Genomic DNA, 27,182 nt, shown 5'->3' on the forward strand with positions numbered 1-27,182 from the left:
ACAAGCTCAGAACGCAGCGCAAAGCCACACGTTTTGACTAAAACTAAAATTCCATTTAGTTTTAGTCATATTTTAGTCATCTGAAATGTTTTAGTTTTTGTCAACACTCCCCGCTGACAGCCTGTAGGAGGACGTGTAATGACCATTATCAGCCTGTAGGAGGACGTGTAATGACCATTATCAGCCTGTAGGAGGACGTGTAATGACCATTATCAGCCTGTAGTAGTACGTGTAATGACCATTATCACCCTCCTCCTCCTCCTCCTCCTCCCCGCCCGGCTTCCCTTCCCCTGAACGCGGGCCAATTATTTTGGCTCGTCAGTGAAAATAGGTGTTACTACAGTATTAACTCCTCCATAATTCCCCCCCCCCCCCCCCCCCCCCGGCGAGAACCATTACAATAGCGTGGAAAGACGGGGTGAGATTAATCAGTAGCGGATACTTCCTCTGAGGTTAAACTGCCTGTAAGTTATTTTGTGAAGTTTAGAGCAGCCTTTTCTTTCAATCAGATCCCAGTTCAGTTTGACGTGTCCTCTGTGGGGGGGGGGGGGGGGGGGGGGGAATTCAACGCAGCTGGAAGCCATAAGGGCCGATGGGAGGCTAATCACATGACGCTGGCTAAAATAACATGATGAGAGTGCATTCTGGTGGCAGTCAAGCTCATTAAATAATCACAGTGGAGGCTCTCTCTCTCCTTCTGTATATCCCAGAGTATTCATCACTCAGGTGAACCCCCGGTAATGAAGCACATGATTAACCTGGGACAATGAAGTGCTGCTGGTGCCACGTCAATGACGGATGCCTGCAGAGGCCCCGCGTCCATACATACATACAGTATGTCACAGGCTTTGTTTGTGAGGGTGGCCCTGTGCATGTTAAATGCCCTGTGCATGTTAAATGGCCCCGTGCATGTTAAACCGTCCTATGTAGGATGCACCAGTGTTGATTTTGACAGGAAATTTTGATTTAGTTTTATAGACATAGTCTTTTGCATAAAATTCCATTTAGTTTTAGTCATATTTTAGTCATCTGAAATGTTTTAGTTTTTGTCTAGTTTTAGTCGACTAAATATAAGATTACTAGCGGCCCGAACGTCTAGCGTGACGCGTCGTCCACTTCGCATCGCAGATCCACCTTACAGCCACCTCACAGTGTGAGAGAGAGTATTGTGCTCCCCTAAATCCACTCCAGGGTTTGAAAATACCCACTTCAGAAACAGGTGACGTGCATCACCGTTCCAATGACCAGAACTCCACGTCAGGATTTCGCAAAGACCCACAAAAGCGTCGTGGGATAAAAATTTCCAAAAACAACGTTTTAAAAGAAATGTTTTACTTTTTTTCTTTTTTAAACAAAAAAAAACATGGGGGACCCCCAGGGAGTGTTGGGACCCCCACAAAACATCGCGGACCCTTTTGGACCCCCGCGAAACATTGCAGCCACGCATGCAAGAGGTTGCACATGAACTCTGCAGCCGCACTGAGGCGCTCCAACACAAACACTCTGACGCTCCCCTAAATCCACTCCAGGGTTTGAAAATACCCACTTCACAAACGGGTGACGCGTTGTGAGCTTGTAGATCTGCTATTTTCACAGCGCAACACCTGAGCACAACCAAACATAAAATGACTTGTCTTTTAGTTCTACTGGATCTCTTCTCCACTAGATCCCTCACTAACATTTTAGTCTAGTTTTTATTTGTTGACGAAATTGTCAATTTATTGAGTCTTAGTTAGTATATCTTAGTTTATATGTAGTTTTTATTCAGTTTTTATTCAGTTTTCGTCAGTGAAAAAAGGCAGTCGGCGATCATTTTTTGTCAGAGTTCTAGTTGACGAAATCAACACTGGGATGCACCAAATAAAAAGACAAGAGAGGCCTGGTTCATTTTGCAAACCTTGTGGTCAAGTGCTGTAAGAGGAGTTCTAGTGATGATGGGCTGATGCAGGAAACAGAAAACTAGCTTGCAGTCTGTGATCAATGTTATAGCAGTAGTTATGTAGGTGTTCATTTTAGGTAATGTTTTAATTCCGGACTTTCGCTTGTAACATAGTACTTCTACATTGCAGTATTGATACTTTTACTTAAGTAAAACATTTGAGTACTTTTTCCACCACTGGTTACAGTAACGCATTACTTTCTAACTTGCTGGTAACAACACATAGTGTTGTGCGTTTCCTATGTTATTTTGTTTTGATGATTTACTGTAAGCGTTATTGCAAAATATGCCCCATATTAGGATATGACAAAGATGAATTCACTTCCTCCATCATATTACTCAATCTTCATTGTTTTTCAGAAACATTAATTGCGGCACTCAGACGCACTAATTGCAATTACATTGCAGGATGCACACCACTGCTTGTAGCTACAGCCGCTCGTCTGGCTGTGATGAACAGAAGCTCATTGTGGAAGAACAACACGTGGCTTTAGGGTGTAAACTAAGGACTGTATGTCTTTAGCGTGTAAACTATGGACTGTATGTCCAGCTCTGTGACCTTGTTTTATTAGAGTGTCCGTCCTAAAACTGTGAGGCTGATCGTTGGATTCCCTGGCTACTAGGTCCTAGACTCTGCTTCTGCTCTCGTACAGTGAGGACGCTTTTGCTGCTCGCTCTGCTCGCTCTGCCCTATGCTTACATTCCTCAGCTGATATCCATGTTTTATTTTTTATTTTTTTTCCCCTGAGAAACCACAAATGGATCCTGGATATTTATAAACCCATGGGACTCTATTTCTTCTATAGATAGAAGCTTTTGCCATATTTCAATATATTATTTTTCGATCTATTTGTCGACCTCCAGTGACTGGGTACGTGGCATATAGCCAAAGCTAATTAGCATCAGGATGTACCCGACTGTTTCAACAGAGGAATACCAAAAATTGCTTCAAAGGATTGCAGTGCTGGAAACGGACTTAAACTTTTTAAGAGTGAATGTGGAAGTGAATCAACATTATGGAATTCCACAGTCTCAGAGCAACGGACAAGACCATGACAAGGCTCTCTCATGGAACACTCTCGGGGCAAAGCCAAAGGCTTTGAAGGGGCGAATAACTGGCAGAACTCGGAGCCCTGTGATTACAGATCTGACCGGCTGGCCTGCGCTACCACCCGCGCGTCACCATCAACGATGCCCCCGGACACAGGGTACCGCGTCTTCCACCCCCCTTCAACAGCGGAAAACTGCCAACGGGAGATCTACAAACAAATCTCCCAAAACATCGCGTCAACAGTGGAAAACTGCCAAGGGGAGATCTACAAACAAATCTCCCAAAACATCGAGTGCTGAGTGTCCGGTGCGGCTGGGAAATAGATTCAGCCCATTGCTTCAGGACCCCAGTCATGACCCCAGTCTGATGACAGACCAAACAAATCCTCTTCACCCAGCAGGGTAAGAACCAAGAGTAACTCAGAAGGAAAAAGGTTATATGATGAGCCTGAATTTCTGATCATAGGGGATGCCGCTATTAAAGATGTTAAAAGCATGATAAGAAGAAAGGCAAAAGTGTTATGCTTCCCCAAAGACAAAGTCTCTGACATGAATGACAGAATTCTGAATCTTGTCGCTGAACACCCAACGGTGAAAACCCTGATTTTGCACGTTGGCACATGTGATACAGAGGACAAACAGTCAGAAATCCTAAAACAGAATTTCACTGCCTTATTCAGCAAAATCAGCTCACTTGATGTGAAGGTGTGCATCAGCGGCCCAGTACCACCTACAAGAGGCGGCGATGAACGTTTCAGTAGACTGTCTGCACTGAGCAAATGGCTTTCAACTACGTGCACCAACAAATCTGTACATTTTATTGACAATTTCATTTTTTTTTGGGATAGAAGACACCTATTTTCCTCGGATGGGCTTAAATTGAACAAGCTGGGAGCAAAATTGTTTATGTTAAACCTTTTCTACAATGTTCCTATGTCTTCACCAAGCTCTGTCAAGGCCAGAGCACAAGATTCCATAACAACTGATAGTGCTCTGTTATCTGCTACCGCTGCTGAAAAACATGAATGGCTTTGTGTAGACGCTACCACACCACCCCCCACCGCTGCTGAGGGGGAGGGGGGCGGCACACCTCCCCCTACCAAGGATGGTGGAACATCCATAACAAATGAACTCTCTGATAACTCGGAAACAAAAACAAAGGCTGATGACAGCCTGGAGGAGATTGTCGACTCTGCAGCCACGGTCACGCTAGAAGAGGGAGGAGACACAGAGGAGTCTATCAATGAGGAAGATCAACCAACTCTATCACCTTCCTCCTCCTCATCATCATCTTTTTCCCTGTCCCCAATACCTCTTCTGGAGTTCACCAGTAGCATGAACGACTTGATTAAAGAGGGGACTAGAATCACCCCCCAAATCAAACGCCAGGCCCCACAACCATCAACCGTGCCCTGCCCCCCACCCATCCCCCCTCGACGGTTGACGCTGTTGGCACTAGCGATACAGAGGCGCAAGATCAGGAACGAAGAACGTCAAGAACAGTGCAAGAACAAGAACGTCCTGTCGGCTTCCCTACGTCTAGAGAATACATTTGACTGCTGAGATAGGCAGGGTCCATTATGCATAGCCAAAATCATGTCTGGGCCCAAGGCTATTTCAGTTAGCCTTGTAGAAAACAAGGTTTACAATATTTCCACTGTTATCTCAAATAGAGCCTCCGGGACAAGGAGTGACTTTAAACACTCTGCAAATATAGCAAATTTAACACGCATTCCCTGTAGAGGCAACAGCCAGATAGTTGAATGCCTGAAGCTAAACCTGGCCCTATTTAACATCAGGTCACTTAATGACAAGTCTTCCTCTGTAAATGATATCATCTGTAAAGAGAAACTAGATATTATTTTTTTAACAGAGACTTGGCTTGGATCTGATGGAGCGGTGCCCCTAGCTGCAGCATGCCCACCAAAGTACAGTTTCATTCACTCAGGACGTGAGGGAAAAAGAGGAGGTGGTCTGGCGAATATCTTTTCTGACACTTTAAAATTCAAACCTCTGCCAAACCTCGGCAGTTTTAAATCATTTGAATACCAGGCCACCATATTGGAGAGTCAATCCTCTGTGCTTATGATTAGTATGTATCGACCTCCAAAGTGCAGCAAAGCCTTATTTCTAACAGAAATATCAGAACTTTTATCTATCTGTTCCACTAATTATGACAGAACTCTGATTACTGGAGATGCTAATCTACATGTTGACATTGTTTCGGATGTTGTGGCTATGGGTTTCCTACAGTTACTGCACAACTTTGACTTTATTCAACATGTTGTTGGGCCAACACATAAACATGGCCATACCCTGGACTTGGTGATCACTAAAGGTTTGAATATCACTGTTGACAGTATTATTGATAAGCCCGAACTAACAGACCACTATTTATTGTGTTTTAATATGACTGTCTCTGATCTAGGGAAAAACAATACAGAATATACTATAAAAAAAACGTTTTTTTATCTCATCTGCAGCAAACGAGTTTCCTCGTCATCTGGCGTGTGTGCAGGTGCCCCCCCTACTTGATGCTCCCTCAGTGAATGATATGGTTCAACATCTTAATCTCAAATTAGAGTCAGCTCTCGACATAGTGGCTCCTATGAAAACTAAAAAGAAACTTAACTCTAGAGTAACACCTTGGATTGACGAGCACATGCGCTCACTCAAGAAAGAATGTCGTAAAGCTGAGCGAATTTGGAGAAAAAACAAACTCACTGTCCACCTAGAGATCTTTAAGAAGTCAACAGTGGCCTATAACAAAGCACTGCGCTTGGCAAGGCAGGCATATTTCTCACGCATTATTAATGACAACAAGCAAAATGCCAGAGTCTTATTCTCTACCATTGAACATCTCTTAAACCCCCCCCAGGCTTACAAGGAGTCGCTCCCTGCCTCTAAAGCTAAGTGTGATGAGTTCGCATCCTTTTTTGAAAACAAAATTTTTAGCATTCGAGCTGGTATTATGAATGCTGCTGCTAGCACTGCAAATGCGGCAAATGGTGCATGGTGCAAAAATGTAGATCCCTCCAGAGGAAGCCTAATATCATTCTGCGCAATTAATGAAGAGGAACTCCGTAAAACTATATCACAGATGACATCATCATCTTGCTCACTGGATGTAATACCCACCCCGTTTCTCAAAGAGGTTTTAGACAGTGTTATTGGAGATATCCTAAGAATTGTAAACAGCTCTCTACTTTCAGGCGTCTTTCCAGACTCACTGAAAACGGCTGTAGTCAGGCCGCTACTCAAGAAACACAACCTTGATCCATTGGTGCTGGGTAATTATAGACCAATCTCAAATCTGCCATTTTTGGGCAAGGTCTTAGAAAAAACTATCTTTCATCAACTGGATGTGTTCCTACAGAACAATAAGGTTCATAACAAATTCCAATCTGGCTTCAGGAAAGGTCATAGTACAGAAACAGCACTTGTAAAAGTAATTAATGATCTTAGGGTGTCCGCTGACGACAAAAATGTATCTGTTCTCCTACTCCTTGACTTAACCGCTGCTTTTGATACGATTGATCACACAATTCTACTACAACGTTTGGAGTACTGGATTGGTTTGTCAGGCACAGCCCTGTCTTGGTTTCACTCTTACCTAACAGGCAGAAGCTATTTTGTCAGTCTAGCTAACTTTGACTCAGACAAACACAACATCTGTTCTGGTATTCCACAGGGCTCAATTCTGGGTCCCTTATTGTTTTCCCTGTATATACTACCGCTGGGAGAACTCATCGCCGATCACGGAGTGAACTTCCATTTCTATGCTGATGATACCCAGCTGTATCTTTCAGTAGCTCCAGACGACCCCTGCGCTCTAGACCCATTGTTGACCTGTCTGTCCAGTATAAAATGCTGGATGAGTGAGAACTTTCTTAAGCTAAATGAGGATAAAACAGAAGTTCTCATAATTGGCTCCAGTGAGCAGAGAGAATCAATAACAAGTAGACTTGGTAACCTGGCTGTAGAAAGTAACACCACTGTAAAGAACCTGGGGGTGATTATCGATTCTGAATTGAATTTCAATACACACATTAATCATGTCACCAAGATTGCTTTCTTTCATCTTAGAAATATTGCACGAATTAGAGATTATCTGTCGTTAGACGATGCAAAAACGCTGATCCACGCTTTTGTTTTCTCTCGGCTTGATTACTGCAACGCACTCTACTCTGGCCTGCCAAAGAAAACAACTGACAGATTACAACTTGTTCAAAATGCGGCAGCCAGAATTTTAACTAAAACCAGGATGAGAGAACATATCACTCCAGTTCTAGCTTCACTACACTGGCTCCCGGTTGTTTTTAGGATTGATTTTAAAATTCTTTTAATAGTTTATAAAGCTCTAAATGGTCTGGCACCTTCCTACCTCTCCGACTGCCTAGAGAGATATGTTCCAAACCGGGCCCTCAGGTCTTCAAGTGCTGACCTGCTCGAGGTGCCTACAATGACATATAAAAAATACGGTGAAGCAGCATTCTGCTTTTACGGACCGACAGTGTGGAATAAACTCCCATTACACTTAAGACAGGCAGCCTCTGTCGATAGCTTTAAAGCACAGCTCAAGACCTATTACTTCACTCTTGCTTTTAGCTGATTCTTTGGTTGATTTTTAATTCCTCACTGTATTCCCTATTTTAATGTTGTTTTATGCCTTTGCTTTTGTTTTGTGTGAGTGGAAGAGAGAGTCACGGTAGTTAAAAGACAAGAGTCTGATAACTCCATCCGGAGGATTTAGTGAATTATCCTCTGGGGCACGTCGACACGTGGTGGACCCTCCAGGGCAGATCCTTTTGTCTATGTTTATTCTATATATCTTGTATAACCCCGATATCATTCTCAGGGGTGTACGGTGTGTGGTTTGGATGTGATAAGTTAGCAGATCCCCTGGGCTAGTCCACACGTGGTAAACATGGTGAAAATATATTACTAAGGTGTAATATTACTAAGTGAAAATATATTACTAAGGTGTAATATTGACAATTGTGTGAAGATATATTACTAAGGTACACAAGGTACACATGTAATATTGGCAATTGTGTGAAGTGTGGATATTTCTTTAGCTGTGTTGTAGAGGACAGTGGCCACTACATTTAAGTTATATCCATTTGTGTTGTAGTTGTGTAGTGGCGAGGGCCACTGCATTTTACTGCTTTTATTTTATTTTATTTTATTTTTGTTTGCTTTATTGTTAAATTGGTTCTAACTGTAATTGTATCCTTGCTCTGTAAAGCACTTTGAGCTGCATTTCATGTCATGAAAAGTGCTATACAAATAAAGTGTATTATTATTATTATTATTAAACATGGGACCCAATGCCTCCCTGCTTTGCACTCAGCATCAAAGGTTGGATTGCAGGGGGGGGGGGGGGGGAGGGGGTGACGTACTATCGTCATGTCCAGGGGGTGTACTTGTCAGTGGTGGAAAGTAATTTAAGTACATTTACTTAAGTAAAATGTTTAACTTTACTTGAGTATTTCCAATTCCAATACTTTTAACTCAACTACATCTCAAAGGCAAATCTTGTACTTCTACTCCACTACAATTATTTGAAAGATTCTGATCACAAAACATACATTAACCACTTCAATCCTATACATTTCGACCATTTGAAAATAGCCGATCTACAAGCTAGGCTATGGGCCACATGCATGGCTCTGCAAGGCTTAGTTCAAAACTGTTACTTTTCAGGAAAGATACCGTAATTTTCGCACTATAAGCCGCACCTGAATATAAGCCGCAGCAGCTAAATTGAATGATTTGTACATATATAAGCCGCACTGGACTATTAGCCGCGGGTGTAAAATCCATAGATTTAGGAGGTCCCCTAGTGGCCGTTAGCTGTAAAAATCCATAGATAAGCCGCACCGTTATATAAGCCGCAGGGTCGAAAAATTGGAAAAAAGTCGCGGCTTATAGTCCGAAATTTACGGTAGATAATCTCTGTTCCAATAAATCCAATGTTATTATTTTATCACAAGCTCTTGTTAATACCTTTCATTATAAAACCCAAAGACATAATTAAGCACTTTACCTTTCAAAGTTTTTCAAAAGTATAAAAAAATGGTCTTTCAAGCTCACAACGCGTCACAGTGTTTTCCCTACTTTAGTGCAACACTCTAGTACAATGAAGTAAGTACAGTAGGTAGGGCTTTAGAAAATACCAGTTTTTTTTTTCCCGACAGCAATGAAGCTTATTGTCAGTTAAATGAGCCGTCCCTGGGTGACCCATAATGCATCTTGTTTCACTGAAGACACCATAACACACAGAACACCCATAATGCATCTTGTTTCACTGAAGACACCATAACACACAGAACACCCATAATGCATCTTGTTTCACTGAAGACACCATAACACACAGAACACCCATAATGCATTGTGTTTCACTGACGACACCATAACACACAGAACACCCATAATGCATTGTGTTTCACTGAAGACACCATAACAAAGATTGTTAATATAGAAAGATACACATTCTCCATTGGAGTCACTAGAGGCGAAGTAGTACACAAATCCTACAAATGGTCTCCTAAGTAGGCGTGGTTGTCTTCTCCCCCGACCATCCCACCACCCTCCCCCTCCCCTCTCCCTGGCTGACAACGTCATGTGGATGTGTATTGGTGTATTTTCTTTATTAAAGAAAATAAATGCTTTACATGTTTGAAAGTGCACTGTTATTGGCAAAGATGATTTTAAAGAAACCCCAAAAAATCCCACCACAAACTCACACGTATTATTCAGTCTTATCTTCTGCTAGATATGCTCCTATTCTGCTCAACATTGTAACAGGTCCTTTTATTTATAAGGTATATATTTTACCACTATAGACTATAATGTGTTTAGCATGAATGTTTAGCAAAATGTCATGATTCCCAAATCATACCCATCAACCAAGACAGTTAATAATGGAAATTATATTATTGAGCATTGGAACACACATTTTATTTAATTTTTGAAATGTCCATAATGATTTCACGTAGGCCTACCACATTCACATATAGAATCTCAGTTTATTAGTTTTTAGAACATTTTATGGGGACAGAGCATAGAGTTCAAATCTAATATAATAATACAATATAATATAAGGGACAGACAGAGCCCTCTATGTCTCGTCCGTCAGACTGCAGATGGACTCTTCAGATATCTTCCCAGATCTCGCGAGAGTGTGTTGCAAGGATAGAGAAAGGTTGATAACAAAGTAGATTTTCTCCTAATTTGTGTCACAAAAAAAAAAGCAAATTTTGTATGAAAATCGTACATATTTTGTGTCTTGTGACGATCGGGTCCAATATTTAGTTCAGTGACCATGGAGCTAAAGAATGGTTCAGAAGCTGTGTTCACGTTGACTCTTCCATTGGAATCAAATAGACTCCAACTTGCTTCCTGTCTCCTAAAAAGGTGTCCACCTACGTCACGCAGAAACTAGGAGAAACGGGAAGTAAACCGGAGAATGCGCCTCTTGCTATTTTCCTCTTGGACCATAACACACAGAACACCCATAATGCATTGTGTTTCACTGAAGACACCATAACACACAGAACACCCATAATGCATCTTGTTTCACTGAAGACACCATAACACACAGAACTGCACAAAGAGCAGTAAATTGCACTCTGTATACAAAGCTCAAACACATTGAGTGGCAGACTCTGGCATCTTAATAATCCATTACAGTGATCCATGCTTTGAACACTTCAAAGATACTGACAGCGTGTTTGTGAGCAATTTCATGTCATCATCATCTAGTGGAGTAATTCAAGATTCAGCAAAAAAAATAAAGATAAAATAATGAGCACATCGCAGCAACTGCTTACGCTGCACAAGTTCCTATATAGTCCCTGAATGTATGTACAGTATGCACGGTATATAAATATATATACATGTATATATATAAATATATATGTATGCACGGTATATAAAGTGATGTTTTAATAACATTTACGTGACCTAAATCTGACTGACAGGCTAGTGAGGAACAGTGATGGCCAACAGGAACATGCAGAGTAGCCAAACAGGAAGCTGTCCATCGTCTGTGAGGGACACTGATGATGAACCAATACCTGAACTATGCCGGGGGGGTCCCCAACTTTGCCATGCCAAGGACCCCCAAATGGCAAATGTGGGCCCCATCGAGAAATAGCTGAAAAACAAACAAACAAACAAAATAGCAGGTCTACGAGCTCACAATCACACGACACGTGATGCATTGGATATACTTTCAAAGTTATTGAAAAATAAATGACAGATATGTCATGCACAGTATAGGAACGGCAGGTTTAAAGTGATTTAAAAGCTGACAAAATAATAGTATCTCTCCATCTAATTTTAGAGCCAATTATTTCCCCCTGTTTTTCTCCCCAAATTAGTCGTAGTGCCAATTAAGTCCTCTCCACACATCTGTGTGTGTTACCACTGCTGTGGCAACACTGTAGCATTAACACACAGACACACACAGACACACACACACACACACACACACACACACACACACACACACACACACACATACCACTGTGGCAACACTGTAGTATGAACACACACACACATGTCATGTGTGAAGGAGGAATGAACACAGTGAGCCAGTGGTACCCAGTGCCTCACCTCACCTGCCAGTGAGGAGCCCCCAGCGGCAGGATGTAGCGTCCTATACTCCTCCCGTTCAACACTCCCCGCTGACAGCAGGAGCCACCGGCGAGACAAAGATCCCCCTCTCTGTCCTCTGAACACAGTCCTCTCTGTCCTCTGAACACAGTCCTCTCTGTCCCCTGAACACAGTCCTCTCTGTCTCCTGAACACAGTCCTCTCTGTCCCCTGAACACAGTCCTCTCTGTCCCCTGAACACAGTCCTCTCTGTCCCCTGAACACAGTCCTCTCTGTCCCCTGAACACAGTCCTCTCTGTCCCCTGAACACAGTCCTCTCTGTCCTCTGAACACAGTCCTCTCTGTCCTCTGAACACAGTCCTCTCTGTCCTCTGAACACAGTCCTCTCTGTCCCCTGAACACAGTCCTCTCTGTCCTCTGAACACAGTCCTCTCTGTCCCCTGAACACAGTCCTCTCTGTCCTCTGAACACAGTCCTCTCTGTCCTCTGAACACAGTCCTCTCTGTCTCCTGAACACAGTCCTCTCTGTCCCCTGAACACAGTCCTCTCTGTCCCCTGAACACAGTCCTCTCTGTCCCCTGAACACAGTCCTCTCTGTCCCCTGAACACAGTCCTCTCTGTCCCCTGAACACAGTCCTCTCTGTCCTCTGAACACAGTCCTCTCTGTCCTCTGAACACAGTCCTCTCTGTCCCCTGAACACAGTCCTCTCTGTCCTCTGAACACAGTCCTCTCTGTCCCCTGAACACAGTCCTCTCTGTCCCCTGAACACAGTCCTCTCTGTCCCCTGAACACAGTCCTCTCTGTCCCCTGAACACAGTCCTCTCTGTCCTCTGAACACAGTCCTCTCTGTCCTCTGAACACAGTCCTCTCTGTCCCCTGAACACAGTCCTCTCTGTCCCCTGAACACAGTCCTCTCTGTCCCCTGAACACAGTCCTCTCTGTCCTCTGAACACAGTCCTCTCTGTCCTCTGAACACAGTCCTCTCTGTCCCCTGAACACAGTCCTCTCTGTCCCCTGAACACAGTCCTCTCTGTCCTCTGAACACAGTCCTCTCTGTCCTCTGAACACAGTCCTCTCTGTCCCCTGAACACAGTCCTCTCTGTCCCCTGAACACAGTCCTCTCTGTCCTCTGAACACAGTCCTCTCTGTCCTCTGAACACAGTCCTCTCTGTCCTCTGAACACAGTCCTCTCTGTCCTCTGAACACAGTCCTCTCTGTCCCCTGAACACAGTCCTCTCTGTCCTCTGAACACAGTCTGTCTCCTGAACACAGTCCTCTCTGTCCTCTGAACACAGTCCTCTCTGTCCTCTGAACACAGTCCTCTCTGTCCCCTGAACACAGTCCTCTCTGTCCCCTGAACACAGTCCTCTCTGTCCTCTGAACACAGTCCTCTCTGTCCCCTGAACACAGTCCTCTCTGTCCTCTGAACACAGTCCTCTCTGTCCTCTGAACACAGTCCTCTCTGTCCCCTGAACACAGTCCTCTCTGTCCTCTGAACACAGTCCTCTCTGTCCTCTGAACACAGGCCTCTCTGTCCCCTGAACACAGTCCTCTCTGTCCCCTGAACACAGTCCTCTCTGTCCCCTGAACACAGTCCTCTCTGTCCTCTGAACACAGTCCTCTCTGTCCCCTGAACACAGTCCTCTCTGTCCCCTGAACACAGTCCTCTTTGTCCTCTGAACACAGTCCTCTCTGTCCTCTGAACACAGTCCTCTCTGTCCCCTGAACACAGTCCTCTCTGTCCTCTGAACACAGTCCTCTCTGTCCCCTGAACACAGTCCTCTTTGTCCTCTGAACACAGTCCTCTTTGTCCTCTGAACACAGTCCTCTCTGTCCCCTGAACACAGTCCTCTTTGTCCTCTGAACACAGTCCTCTCTGTCCCCTGAACACAGTCCTCTTTGTCCTCTGAACACAGTCCTCTCTGTCCTCTGAACACAGTCCTCTCTGTCCTCTGAACACAGTCCTCTCTGTCCCCTGAACACAGTCCTCTCTGTCCTCTGAACACAGTCCTCTCTGTCCCCTGAACACAGTCCTCTTTGTCCTCTGAACACAGTCCTCTCTGTCCCCTGAACACAGTCCTCTCTGTCCCCTGAACACAGTCCTCTTTGTCCTCTGAACACAGTCCTCTCTGTCCCCTGAACACAGTCCTCTCTGTCCCCTGAACACAGTCCTCTCTGTCCCCTGAACACAGTCCTCTCTGTCTCCTGAACACAGTCCTCTCTGTCCCCTGAACACAGTCCTCTCTGTCCCCTGAACACAGTCCTCTCTGTCTCCTGAACACAGGCCAAGTACGTTTGAATTGACGACCGGCCAAGCAGGAAGCACCGTGGTGGATTCTAACCTCTTGTGGGCCTTAATTATATAGAATTTTGAATTTAAATACATAATATCAGTGATTCTGATTCTTTTTCATGTCAAGGACCCCCGAAAAGATATATATTTGGCCGCGGACCCCCATCTGAAATATATGTTGTTCCAGGGACCCCCCAGAAGCAAATTTGAGTTGCAAATGTTCGCTTTAAAAATATTATATTCAAAGATTTGCGCACATTTTCACGATTTTTCAAAAATAGCAGATCTACAAGCTCATAGCACGGCACTTGGTGCCGCGCTATGAGCTTGTAGATCTGCTATTTTTGAATAACCAAAGTAAAAAAGGTTAAAGTAATTAAAATGATTGTGATGCTATATTAACACATTTAGCTGGGGACCCCTGGAACCCCCCCAAGGACCCCACTTTGAGAACCAATGGTATACAGCAATTAACTTAGAAATAACACGCAGTTGGTTGTGGTTGATAATGGGTCCTGACTGTAGCGGCATACACACACACACACACACACACACACACACACACACACACACACACACACACACACACACACACACACACACATACACACACACATACACACATACATACACTGAGGTGGCAGGAGTATAGAATCCATCACAATGCACCTGGGCTCCTGTGGCACCATTCTTTTACGGGCCAAGCAAGCAGCGAATGATACATTGAAAAAGTTGTTGCTTCTCGCCATTACGTCGTCGTGGTATTTGTAACTCGGAAGTGTGGCCTCGTCCTACATGCACCTAGCCCGCCCGGCAACTAACCCGATAAGACCTGAGGAGGATTCTACTCAAATAATGTCTTATAAATACTAAGAGTTTTCTGTTAAAAACGTATGTTGCTGCTCAAACCTTTTCATGTCAAGGACCCCCAAAAAGTATATGCATTTGGCTGCGGAGGACCCCCATCTCAAATTAACTTGTTCCGGGGACCCCCAGAAGCAAAGATTGTAGTTACAATTAAATGTTTGTTTTAAAAACATAATTCAAATATTTGCACAAAAAAATTGCGCAGCATGAAGTGACGCGCTATGAGCTTGTAGATCTGCTATTTTTGAATAACCCAAAGTATGCTATATGGTTAAAATGTAAAATGACACACAGATGCCTTCCTGGTTCTAATGGGCTAATGGTAGAAAAAACAGGATTTCAACAATTTAGAACGTACTGTAGCACTTTGTGCAGAAACCAACGCAGTGGATCATGAAACAGGTTTACTAATGAATGAAAAGTAAATAAAATGGATAATCATAATTGCCTGTCACACCTGCACGGTGCACACCACAGCGCTTTAGTCAGTCCAGGTGAAACAGGGCTGTTTGTTATTGATGAGTTCATTAACGTCTATTCATTTGCAACCCGCATGCCTTCACGTTCCAGTGCCGTACGGTACGGTACCAACCTGTTTGTTAGTCCCACACATTCTGTCTGCCGGGCCATGAATCACCTGATAATTTGTTGGTCAGTGAATTGTGGAAAGTCATTACTTCATTTGTTTTGTCCATGTTGTTCAGCCATGGAACGTCTCTGTTGTTACTGTAGTGCTATATTAGGGCTGTGTCACCATCAGGACATTTTTACCTGACAATTAAATGTCACACAAATAATTTGGCACCTTGCTAAACTAATGGCCTATGTCATTTGTTTAAGTTTTTCAGGAAAAATAAAAAACTGATCCAAAACAAAACTATATGATATTTCTTAATCATTTCACCCAAAATGTTATAAAGATATAAAGAATTATGACCATTAGAATACAAATAACACTGTCTGTCAAGTTATGTAACATAAGAGATTTAAATAGGTTTAAATAGGATTAAATCTGACTTAGGCCGATTTTTTTTTAAAAGAAATGGCCTAAATCAGTAAATAATTTGGCCTAAGTCACAAAACCATGTGACTTATGCCAAAAGAAAATGCTTATTTTGGCCTAAGTTAGGAGTTGGGGCATTATACTAAAAGGGGAGTGAACAGCATGATTACAATTACAATTAGGAGATAGGATTTTACCAGAGGTGGCCAGTGTCATGAGGAGCTGACTTAGGCAAAAATATCATTTTCCTCAAAAAATTACTTAGGCCATTAGTTTAGCAAGGTGACGAATTGTGATTAAGGATTTAACTGTGTTTTGGGCATTCAATATTCAAACATACAGTATAAATACAGTATAAATACAAAGTACAATTTACGTTTGGATTTTAGGCAAACATTGCACAGGGCGGATGACAAATAGGTGAAATATACAAAGAAATGACTGACACACTGTACATGTATTTAATAACTTTTAAACAGACTTAAAAAATAAAATAAAGTAAATAGCCCAAATAGCCGACCTGCTGTACAACCTCATGCGACCATGCGACCCGTTGTGAGCTTGTAGATCTGCTATTTCTGCTAGTTTTTGGTAAATGTTGAACAAATTATGACATTTTTTCAACATGGAAACGATTGTCTCATTATGATGATTATGCAAAAATAATTGGGTAGCACTGTAGCCTGGTAAACCCCCCTCCCTCCCCTATGTAGCCTGATAAACCCCCCTCCCTCCCCTATGTAGCCTGGTAAACCCCCCTCCCTCCCCTATGTAGCCTGGTAAACCCCCCTCCCTCCCCTATGTAGCCTGGTAAACCCCCCTCCCTCCTAACCCTAACCCTATGTAGCCTGGTAAACCCCCCTCCCTCCTAACCCTAACCCTATGTAGCCTGGTAAACCCCCCTCCCTCCCCAATGTAGCCTGGTAAACCCCCTCCCTCTATGTAGCCTGGTAAACATATTAAACATATACTTTTGTACATAGTGGTACTTTTTCTGTATTATCTGTATTTTCATGTTGATTTTTGAACTGTTTGGTTGCTACTATATATGTCTATGAAATTAACTCAAGGACCCCAACGGAAACAAGTCCGCAAGTCTGCTTTTTAATACAATATGTAGTGGAGGGGGTCCCTGCTTTTTAATACAATATGCAGTGGAGGGGGTCCCTGCTTTTTAATACAATATGCAGTGGAGGGGGTCCCTGCTTTTTAATACAATATGCAGTGGAGGGGGTCCCTGCTTTTTAATACAATATGTAGTAGAGGGGGTCCCTGCTTTTTAATACAATATGTAGTGGAGGGGGTCCCTGCTTTTTAATACAATATGTAGTAGAGGGGGTCCCTGCTTTTTAATACAATATGTAGTGGAGGGGGTCCCTGCTTTTTAATACAATATGTAGTGGAGGGGGTCCCTGCTTTTTAATACAATATGTAGTAGAGGGGGTCCCTGCTTTTTAATACAATATGTAGTGGAGGGGGTCCCTGCTTTTTAATACAATATGTAGTGGAGGGGGTCCCTGCTTTTTAATACAATATATAGTGGAGGGGGTCCCTGCTTTTTAATACAATATGTAGTGGAGGGGGTCCCTGCTTTTTAATACAATATGTAGTGGAGGGGGTCCCTGCTTTTTAATACAATATGCAGTGGAGGGGGTCCCTGCTTTTTAATACAATATGCAGTGGAGGGGGTCCCTGCTTTTTAATACAATATGCAGTGGAGGGGGTCCCTGCTTTTTAATACAATATGTAGTAGAGGGGGTCCCTGCTTTTTAATACAATATGTAGTGGAGGGGGTCCCTGCTTTTTAATACAATATGTAGTAGAGGGGGTCCCTGCTTTTTAATACAATATGTAGTGGAGGGGGTCCCTGCTTTTTAATACAATATGTAGTGGAGGGGGTCCCTGCTTTTTAATACAATATGTAGTAGAGGGGGTCCCTGCTTTTTAATACAATATGTAGTGGAGGGGGTCCCTGCTTTTTAATACAATATGTAGTGGAGGGGGTCCCTGCTTTTTAATACAATATATAGTGGAGGGGGTCCCTGCTTTTTAATACAATATGTAGTGGAGGGGGTCCCTGCTTTTTAATACAATATGTAGTGGAGGGGGTCCCTGCTTTTTAATACAATATGCAGTGGAGGGGGTCCCTGCTTCATCTCTCTCTCAGCTAAGTGGTCCTTGGCCTGAAAAACGTGGAAAAAACCCTGGACTGCGTAAATCTTTTAAATTCATGCCATATCTATCTATGATCAATAAGAGATGACACATATCTATCTATGATCAATAAGAGATGACACATATCTATCTATGATCAATAAGAGATGACACACGGGCCGTAACTCAACTCAACAGTCTGGTCGCTGAACACATCGTGCGGTTAGATCTGTCAGCGATTAACACGGCGTTCAGACGTGATGACATCGTTGAAGTAGTCACGTCTGACCACACACTGACTGGAAGTTAGATCCCATATCCCAGAGGGATGATTGATCCCATATCCCAGAGGGATGATTGGGATTGCGTCGTAATTGGCCGGGTGGTTGTGGAAAACCATAGACATAATAAGAAATGTACCGTAGACATACTACTGTCATGCAGCGAGGTATTAAACAGTGCATTAATTTATGAAGAAAACATAAAAACGATGAAATATGGAGATACAAAGTGTCTGCCACACTGTAAATACTGATACATTGTAAATACTGATACTGGAAATCAGGCATCGGCAACCTTTTTGACATGAAGTGCCATGTTTTCAATGTGTTGATAGTCAGTGTGCCTTATCAATAGTATATATATATATATATATATATATATATATATATATATATATATATACTATTGATAAGGCACACTGACTATCTCGCTGCATATCGTCCTGATCTTAGGGGGAAAAAAGAGTCCCTAAAGGAGCCTTCTGATGGATTCCTGCCTCCCTGCCAATGACACTGTCATTTACTCCATAAAAAGACCATGAATATAGCAGATATACACATATAAATAGCAGATAAATAGCAGATATAAATAGAAGATAAATAGCAGATATACATGAATAAAAAACATCACATGGATGTACCTGGGACGTATCATCAGTGTTGTAGCCTGGGGTCATCAGGTTTTTACGTCCCAGTAGCTACTCACGGTCAGTCCTATAGGGAAAGACAGGGCCCCTCAGTCCACTTCTCCGGAACTACTCTGCCGGTACTGGGGGAGAGGAGAGGCTCTGCCACGTGGAGGGACTAGGCTCTGTGGATGGCCTCCTGTCCATGCCCCTCCTTCGTCAAATATAAATAGCAGATAAATAGCAGATATACAAATATAAATAGCAGATATACAAATACAAATAGCAGAAAAATAGCAAGATAAATAGCAGATATACAAATATATATTGCAGATAAATAGCAGATATGTGTATATAGAAATAGCAGATATACAAGCTCACAACGGGTCATTTCACGCTGCAAGCTTCTACATATGCTATCTAAATCTTAAAGTGTTTGAAACATTTTGAACAATTTTGCTTTTTTTTTGTACAAAAATCTTCTCTTCTGGGTGGGTCCCTGGCACAAAACATGTTCAGATCGGCCAAATACATAATCATTTTTGGGGGGTCCTAGAAGACATGTGTAGAATGGGCCTTCAGAGGTCTTATGTAAAGTGAGTGTGGTCTGTGGTCTCTGATATATACTGGAGGTCTTATGTAAAGTGAGTGTGGTGGTCTGTGGTCTCTGATATACTGGAGGTCTTATGTAAAGTGAGTGTGGTCTGTGGTCTCTGATATATACTGGAGGTCTTATGTAAAGTGAGTGTGGTGGTCTGTGGTCTCTGATATACTGGAGGTCTTATGTAAAGTGAGTGTGGTCTGTGGTCTCTGATATATACTGGAGGTCTTATGTAAAGTGAGTGTGGTCTGTGGTCTCTGATATACTGGTAGGTCTTATGTAAAGTGAGTGTGGTGGTCTGTGGTCTCTGATATACTGGAGGTCTTATGTAAAGTGAGTGTGGTGGTCTGTGGTCTCTGATATACTGGAGGTCTTATGTAAAGTGAGTGTGGTCTGTGGTATCTGATATGCTGGTAGGTCTTATGTAAAGTGAGTGTGTGGTCTGTGGTCTCTGATATACGGTGGTCTGTGGTCTCTGATATGCTGGTAGGTCTTATGTAAAGTGAGTGTGGTCTGTGGTCTCTGATATACTGGTAGTATCAGCTCTTCCTCTCTGTAGCAAAATGAACACACTCTCCTATTACAAGGCCAACATGGAAGGCCGCCAATAAAAACCCTGAAAAAACTGAACAGAACTCCTTAGGAGCTAGGACTTAGGAGTTAGGAGCGTCCCAGCTAAGGTAACCGGGCGGATTAAAGTCTCCAAATGAGCGACTAGGGGTTGAGTTGCTGCGCGGCGACACACAGAGACACGAGAAAATAACCCCCATAAAATGAGGCTCCAGGGAGAACCTGGTTCACTTCCTCCTCGCCATTGTAGCCTGAAAACATCTCCCTTATCTTCATTAAAGACCCTCCTTTTTTTTTCTTTTTCGGGCATCCGTAATCAGACCAGACCAGAGCCCCCCCCCTCAACACCCCCCCCCCCCCCACACACACACACACACACCTGAGCGTGCCGGGAGCTATAGCTCTCTCTCTCTCTCTCTCTCTCTCTCTCTCTCTCTCTGAGGTCCGCTGAGTCATCCTTCACACGTCCAGTGAAGCGTGAAAGAGAGGCAAGCGATGAGGATTGGGGAGAGGAGGGGGGGGGGGGGGGGTTGGGTGGGTGAGGAGGGGGTTTAGTGGTGGCAGAGGGGAGTATAGATTTGTATTTCTCAGCGGCCAAGACTTCATTTTGTGAGGGTGATGATGTTCAGCGTGGTGATGGGGTTCTTTGCACTCTCTCTCCCTCCCTCCCTCCCTCTCTAGTGCATACATGCGCAACTGGCGGCCCGGGGGCCACATGCGGCCCCCACCTTCACTTAATGTGGCCCACACCTTCACTTAATGCGTCCCGCAGGTTAATATCAGAATAGTGATATATTATTGATTTCAGCTGTTATGATTCCTAACATGACTATTAACATTCTATTGTCTTTTTCATGTCCAATGTATTTGTATTTAAGTTCATAAAGTTAACATTGGTATAACTAAATACATTTGAAATTAAATACAAGTGTTACTTTTCAGGATTCCAATTCAAAAATTGCAAAAAATAGCAGATCTACAAGCTCAAAACGCTCTGCGGTGCGATGCGTTTGGAGCTCCCAGGAACCTCTGACTGACCGGCGGGGGCCGGCCGCGCCTCAGGAAATCCAGGTCAGTGACACGGGTCAGTGAGTTGTCTCTATGCACAGTTTCTTAACTCTTTAACTGCCAGAGTTAAAACATCGTCCTTGTCAGCGATTTAGAGCGTTTTTACACAGACAGTATATGAGAGATGGAAAGTGACTTTGTACTTGGTACCTGCAACAGTTCCAACACACAGACACGCGCGTCCCGTCTCCGCGGTGGACCCACAGCGAACACAAACACACACACGCTCATGAACAGCTCCAACACACCCACACACACACACACACGCTCATAAACAGCTACAACACACACACGCGCGTGTGCGGCCCGTCACGAACCCACAGCGAACACGCACGCACGCACGCACGGTCAGACCCGTCGCACCTGCATTAAAACATTGTGTGTGTGAGTCTGCGTGCTTGTGCATGAAGATGATATCCAAAGCGTGGATACCCTCCCTCTCATGAAACGCTGTGTGTGTGTGTGTGTGTGTGTGTGTGTGTGTGTGTGTGTGTGTGTGTGTGTGTGTGTGTGTGTGTGTGTGTGTGTGTGTGTGTGTGTGTGAATGAAAGTCCTTTATAAGTTCGCAGCGTTCTCTGTGTAACAGTGGCCGTGCACCGCTTGCAGTTTGATCGTTTATCCCATAGCTTGGGGCGCTATAACCATGGCGACCGCTGTAATGGCGACGGTAGCTCCCATAGGCCTAACTTCGAATCACCAGTGTTGACATAAAAGCGTTAATAAACAGCTTACATTTTGGGAAAGTTAAAAATGGGCGGCGTTATTTGGTGCATATGCCAATGGCCAATGGCCGTGTGCAAATTCAGATCAATTGCTACAGCCATGGAGGAGAACCAGACAGAAAAAGTTTGGCACATTTAGAACAATGTTACAACTTTTTAATGTAGTACTTTGGTATAAGTATGTTTTGATGTCAGTAGTTTTGTACTTACTGTATACTCAAGTCACATTTTAAATACAGGCCTTTTTACTTGACCAACAGAACATTTTTATGTTGTGGTATTTATTACTACTTTTACATCAGAGCACTTCCTACCTCTGGCTATAGCGGAAAGGTCATGGGGTCATGGGGGGTCACAACAATCAGTAGATGAAGTTCCTACAAACCGCCCAAGTGTAATTGGAAGCGCTAGAGATCAAAGGTCACCTAAATCAGCAGTACAGGGACAGTCCTCTGGCGCAGCATGAAGGTTCAACGGCACATTCTGTGACAGTATCACAGTACATGTACTCAGTTAGACCCATTAGAGTACATGTACTCAGTTAGACCCATTAGAGTACATGTACTCAGACATGTACTCAGTTAGACCCATTAGAGTACATGTACTCAGACATGTACTCAGTTAGACCCATTAGAGTACATGTACTCAGACATGTACTCAGTTAGACCCATTAGAGTACATGTACTCAGACATGTACTCAGTTAGACCCATTAGAGTACATGTACTCAGTTAGTCCCATTAGAGTACATGTACTCAGATATGTACTCAGTTAGACCCATTAGAATCTGCAAATGGAACCAAATGGACCTACGGGTCCATGTGGTTCCATTTGAACACTCAGAGTTACTCAGTACTTAACGTTTTCACTAACCTTTGAAAAATCATAGAATATTATTCTTCACAACGATCTATCCACAGATCGCTTTAAAAGACGTTGGCGAGTCTCGTTGAATCGGGGCGAAAAAAAGTGTGCCGTCACGATAATACGGCTGACAGAACCGCAGCAGCAGCTGACTGACACCGCAGCAATGGCGGCGCCCCCTACAGGGCGGCGCCCCCTACAGGGCGGCGCCCCCTACAGGGCAGCGCCCCCTACAGGGCAGCGCTCCGTGGATTCGTGTATACCGGGTACACCGACGCGCTGGTCCAGGCTTTTATTATTTTAGCGAAACTAAACAATAAAAGCCTGAGTGGCCGGTAGAGCGGCAGTATGGAAGCCATGAGGTTTCCAGTTCGATCCCGGGCTCCCCCAGAAGAGTTACTGTCAAAGTGTCCTTGAGCAAGACGCTGAAACCCTAATTGCTCCCGATGAGCAGGTTGGTGCCTTGCATGGTTTCCTCCTCCATCGGTGTATGAATGTGTGTGAATGTAATGCACAATCTATGTAAATGGATAAAAGCGTTACATAAATGCACCATTTACCATTTACTCAGTTACCGTACGTCAATGTAGCGTAACGAACAGTGCAGCTCGGGGCGAGCTGGGGTTCAAACCCCATGACCTCCAGCTCACCAGTCCGGCCAACCCCCCCCCCCCCCCAACCCCCTACGCCTAGAGAGCTATAGCTCGCTCGGTGGAGCGAGTTACAGTACACGGCGGCCGCGTATGGGGACGCTACACTCTCCTCCCCACGGTTCGAATCCAAGCGCGCCCCAGCTCGCGCTTCAGTGCCCGCACCGAGTCCCTCAGGCGAGCGACCGCGCCACTCCTGACATCAGGGTAAGGAACGGAGCAGCGCCCTGAGCTAGGGGGGCTCAAACTCTGACGTGCAGCTCACCGGTCCAGCCAACAACCCCCCCCCCCCCCTGCGCCAAGAGAGCCAGCTCACTTGGTGGAGCGAGTCACGGCCGTGTATGGGGGACACAACAGTATTTTTACTTTACTTCAGCACTTCCATTTCTTGATTCTTTATATACTTTATACTCCACTGTATATCACTGTCAGAAAGAAACCTCTTATCTCAAACCATATGTGAACCTTTGTTGTTTTTTCATAAATTAACGTCCTACTTGATCACATGACTACAGCGTCACACAAAAGCATCTAAAGTAGCAGATCTACAAGCTCTAAACGATGCAGGGGGGGCTTCAGTGAAAATGGCGCTTCAGTGAAAATGGGGCTTCAGTGAAAATGGCGCTTCAGTGAAAATGGGGCTTCAGTGAAAATGGGGCTTCAGTGAAAATGGGGCTTCAGTGAAAATGGGGCTTCAGTGAAAATGGGGCTTCAGTGCTTTAATGATAAATAATGATTGTTCAATAACAGGATATGATTCTGAAACGGGGCATTGTGCATAACGACGTGCATTACTTGTGTTACTATTGTATATGTTGAACTCATATTGTTGTACTATGGGTTAAGTAACATTGTGAATGCAGGACTTTTACTTGTAACAAATACTTTCTGTCCAAAGTGGTCAACATTATCCTGTTAGTGGAGCTACAACAGACCCTGTTAACCGAGGTTGTTGTTGTTTTTTGTGTGAAATGAGACATTGACATGCATATTTTGTATTTATTTATTTTGACCCCCTTTTCTCCCCAATGTAGTCGTTATGCCAATTGTTTCTTGGGTGTAGAAGGAAACGAGCAGAGACACGTATTCAGTGGGTTTAAAGTGCTTAACAGAGGCAGCTTTTCACTCTGTTTTACCGAGCGGAGAATGATGCAACACAATTAGATATTATTGAAATCCACAGGCCGTTAATCTCAATGATAGCAGCCGTTAAACAAAGACAAGTCCCTGGCTTTTATAACCGCTGGAGAAAACGGGACACAAATAGTGAATGATTTCACACAATGTCTCCTGCAGTAACTCTTACTTTACTAGAACGCTAACTCACATCAGCTCTGTCTGTCTGGGTGAAGAATAACATTAACCACAAAAAGGACCACTTCACCCATTTTCAACCTATACTCATATAATTGTTCTCACTAATGCTGATGATAAAATGATCCATGTCTGTTTCTACTCAGTCTGTGTCTCAGAGGAGGGCTGTGGACGGTTCAGAAACATGCCTACCAGTGACGTCATCGATGGGGAATCCAAGCTAATAGAAACTGAAGGCTTTCTATTCGTGGAAAGTAAGCATGTTGTAATAGAAGTAATTGTTCTCACGTTAATAAAAATAAAAAAAATAATAATAATAATCTTGTTTGAAAAAAAAAATCTGCCTAACAATGATGTCACTGGTAGGCGGGTTTCTGAAGTGTCTGAAGCTTCTCATGGCAGAATAAATGACACCTAAACACTACGTAAAACATAATATCCCTCCTTTATCCCATTAAAGCTTCTGTGTCATTTACATTTTAGCTAAACGGTTATACTTTGGCTATTAAAAAATAGCAGATATACAACCTCATAGCGCTTGTAGATCTGCAATTTTGGAAAAATCATGATTTTTTGTAGTATTTTTTGCTTATGGGGGTCCCTGAAACAAAATATTTTGAGCTGGGGGTCCGCGGCCAAATACATGGGTCCTCGACATGTTCAAGTTTGAGAACCACCGATAAAGCAACATCATTTTTTTCAGAAAACTGTTAGGATTTAGAAGACATTTTGTTAGAATGGGCCTCAGGTCTTTATGGGTTAACCGTTAAACTGAAACTATGTAGTTGGTGGGGGGGGGGGGGGGGGGGGGATTGTTCTAAATATTCTGTTAGCTACAGTGTATCCAGAGCTGAAAATAGACTGAGAACCGTTGATATATAAACAATCCATGTCATCCTTTCATCTTCATGGTTGAGGGCGGTTCTGAGTCACTGGCGCGGCAGGTCTATCGAGCTGAAGTTCTGTTGAACACGGGTCAACAGATCCTCTTCTATATATATATATATATATATATATATATACACAGGTCTATCGAGCTGAACCCAATTTACTGAAGTTCTGTTGAACACGGGTCAACAGATCCTCTTCTCCTGGTGTTATTATGAGAGAGAAAACCTTCAGGTACTGGAATAGTATTATATCAGAAACCTCTTATCTCCATATTCTAACTTTTGGTGTTTTTCTTCCATAAATCAACGCCCAACTTGATCACACTACAGCGTCACACAAAAGCATAAAAAAGTAGCCGATCTACAAGCTCGAAACGCGGCGCAAAGCGACGCGTTTCGAGCTTGTAGATCGGCTACTTTTAGCTGTTTTGGAATTTGAATTTGAATCCTGAAAAGTAACAGTTTTGGACATATGAGGTTTCCACCCGACAGAGACCATAAAACAGAACCAAGAGGTTCGATTATTACAGACCCGTAACAAGACAGAACACAGAAACTCTCCCAGGCATGGTAGCTTTTTTTGTTGTTCTCACAAGTTACTGTAAGTTTATGTTGTACCAGCCAGCCAGTTCTTTTGTTAGGACACTTTGTCCTACTGTTATATACAGTATATGTACCTTTCAGCCCTGTTACATACTGTTATATACAGTATATGTACCTTTCAGCCCTGTTAGATACTGTTATATACAGTATATGTACCTTTCAGCCCTGTTAGATACTGTTATATACAGTAGATGTACCTTTCAGCCCTGTTAGATACTGTTATATACAGTATATGTACCTTTCAGCCCTGTTACATACTGTTATATACAGTATATGTACCTTTCAGCCCTGTTACATACTGTTATATACAGTATATGTACCTTTCAGCCCTGTTACATACTGTTATATACAGTATATGTACCTTTCAGCCCTGTTAGCACCTTCTTACTCTTTTTTTACAGCCTGTCTTTGAACAGAACCTGCACTATAGTCTTCACTTTCTCGTCACTTTTACGTCATTGGCTGGCCTTGGTAAGAGGCCAGCCAATGAGGGCTCGCCATCCTCTCAGAACATGGGATCTGGACCCGGCAGAGCACAGCGGTGTCACATTTCACTTACCACGGCAGTGCACTGCTAATCCCCCCCCCCCCCCCCCTCTACACATACACACTCACACAAGAGAGAGAGAAACACACAGTGGAGTAGAAGTACAATATTTGCCTCTGAGATGTAGTGGAGTAAAAGTATTGGAAATTAGAAATACTCAAGTAAAGTACAAATACCTCAACATTTTACTTAAGTACAGTACTTAAGTAAATGTACTTAGTTACTTTACACCACTGATTCTAAAGGAAGGTGAGGTCATCAGATGAAGAACCTCAGTGCAGCTGAAGATAGCTTGGTACCATTAATGTGTCATCTTTGTGAATAACCTAGTGATGTCATTAATGTGTCATCATTGTGAATAACCTAGTGATGTCATCAATGTGTCATCTTTGTGAATAACCTAGTGATGTCATTAATGTGTCATCTTTGTGAATAACCTAGTGATGTCATTAATGTGTCATCTTTGTGAATAACCTAGTGATGTCATCAATGTGTCATCTTTGTGAATAACCTAGTGAT

The sequence above is a fragment of the Gymnoscopelus braueri genome (assembly GCF_963280865.1).
Source record: "Gymnoscopelus braueri genome assembly, chromosome: 18".
Lineage (NCBI taxonomy): Eukaryota > Metazoa > Chordata > Actinopteri > Myctophiformes > Myctophidae > Gymnoscopelus > Gymnoscopelus braueri.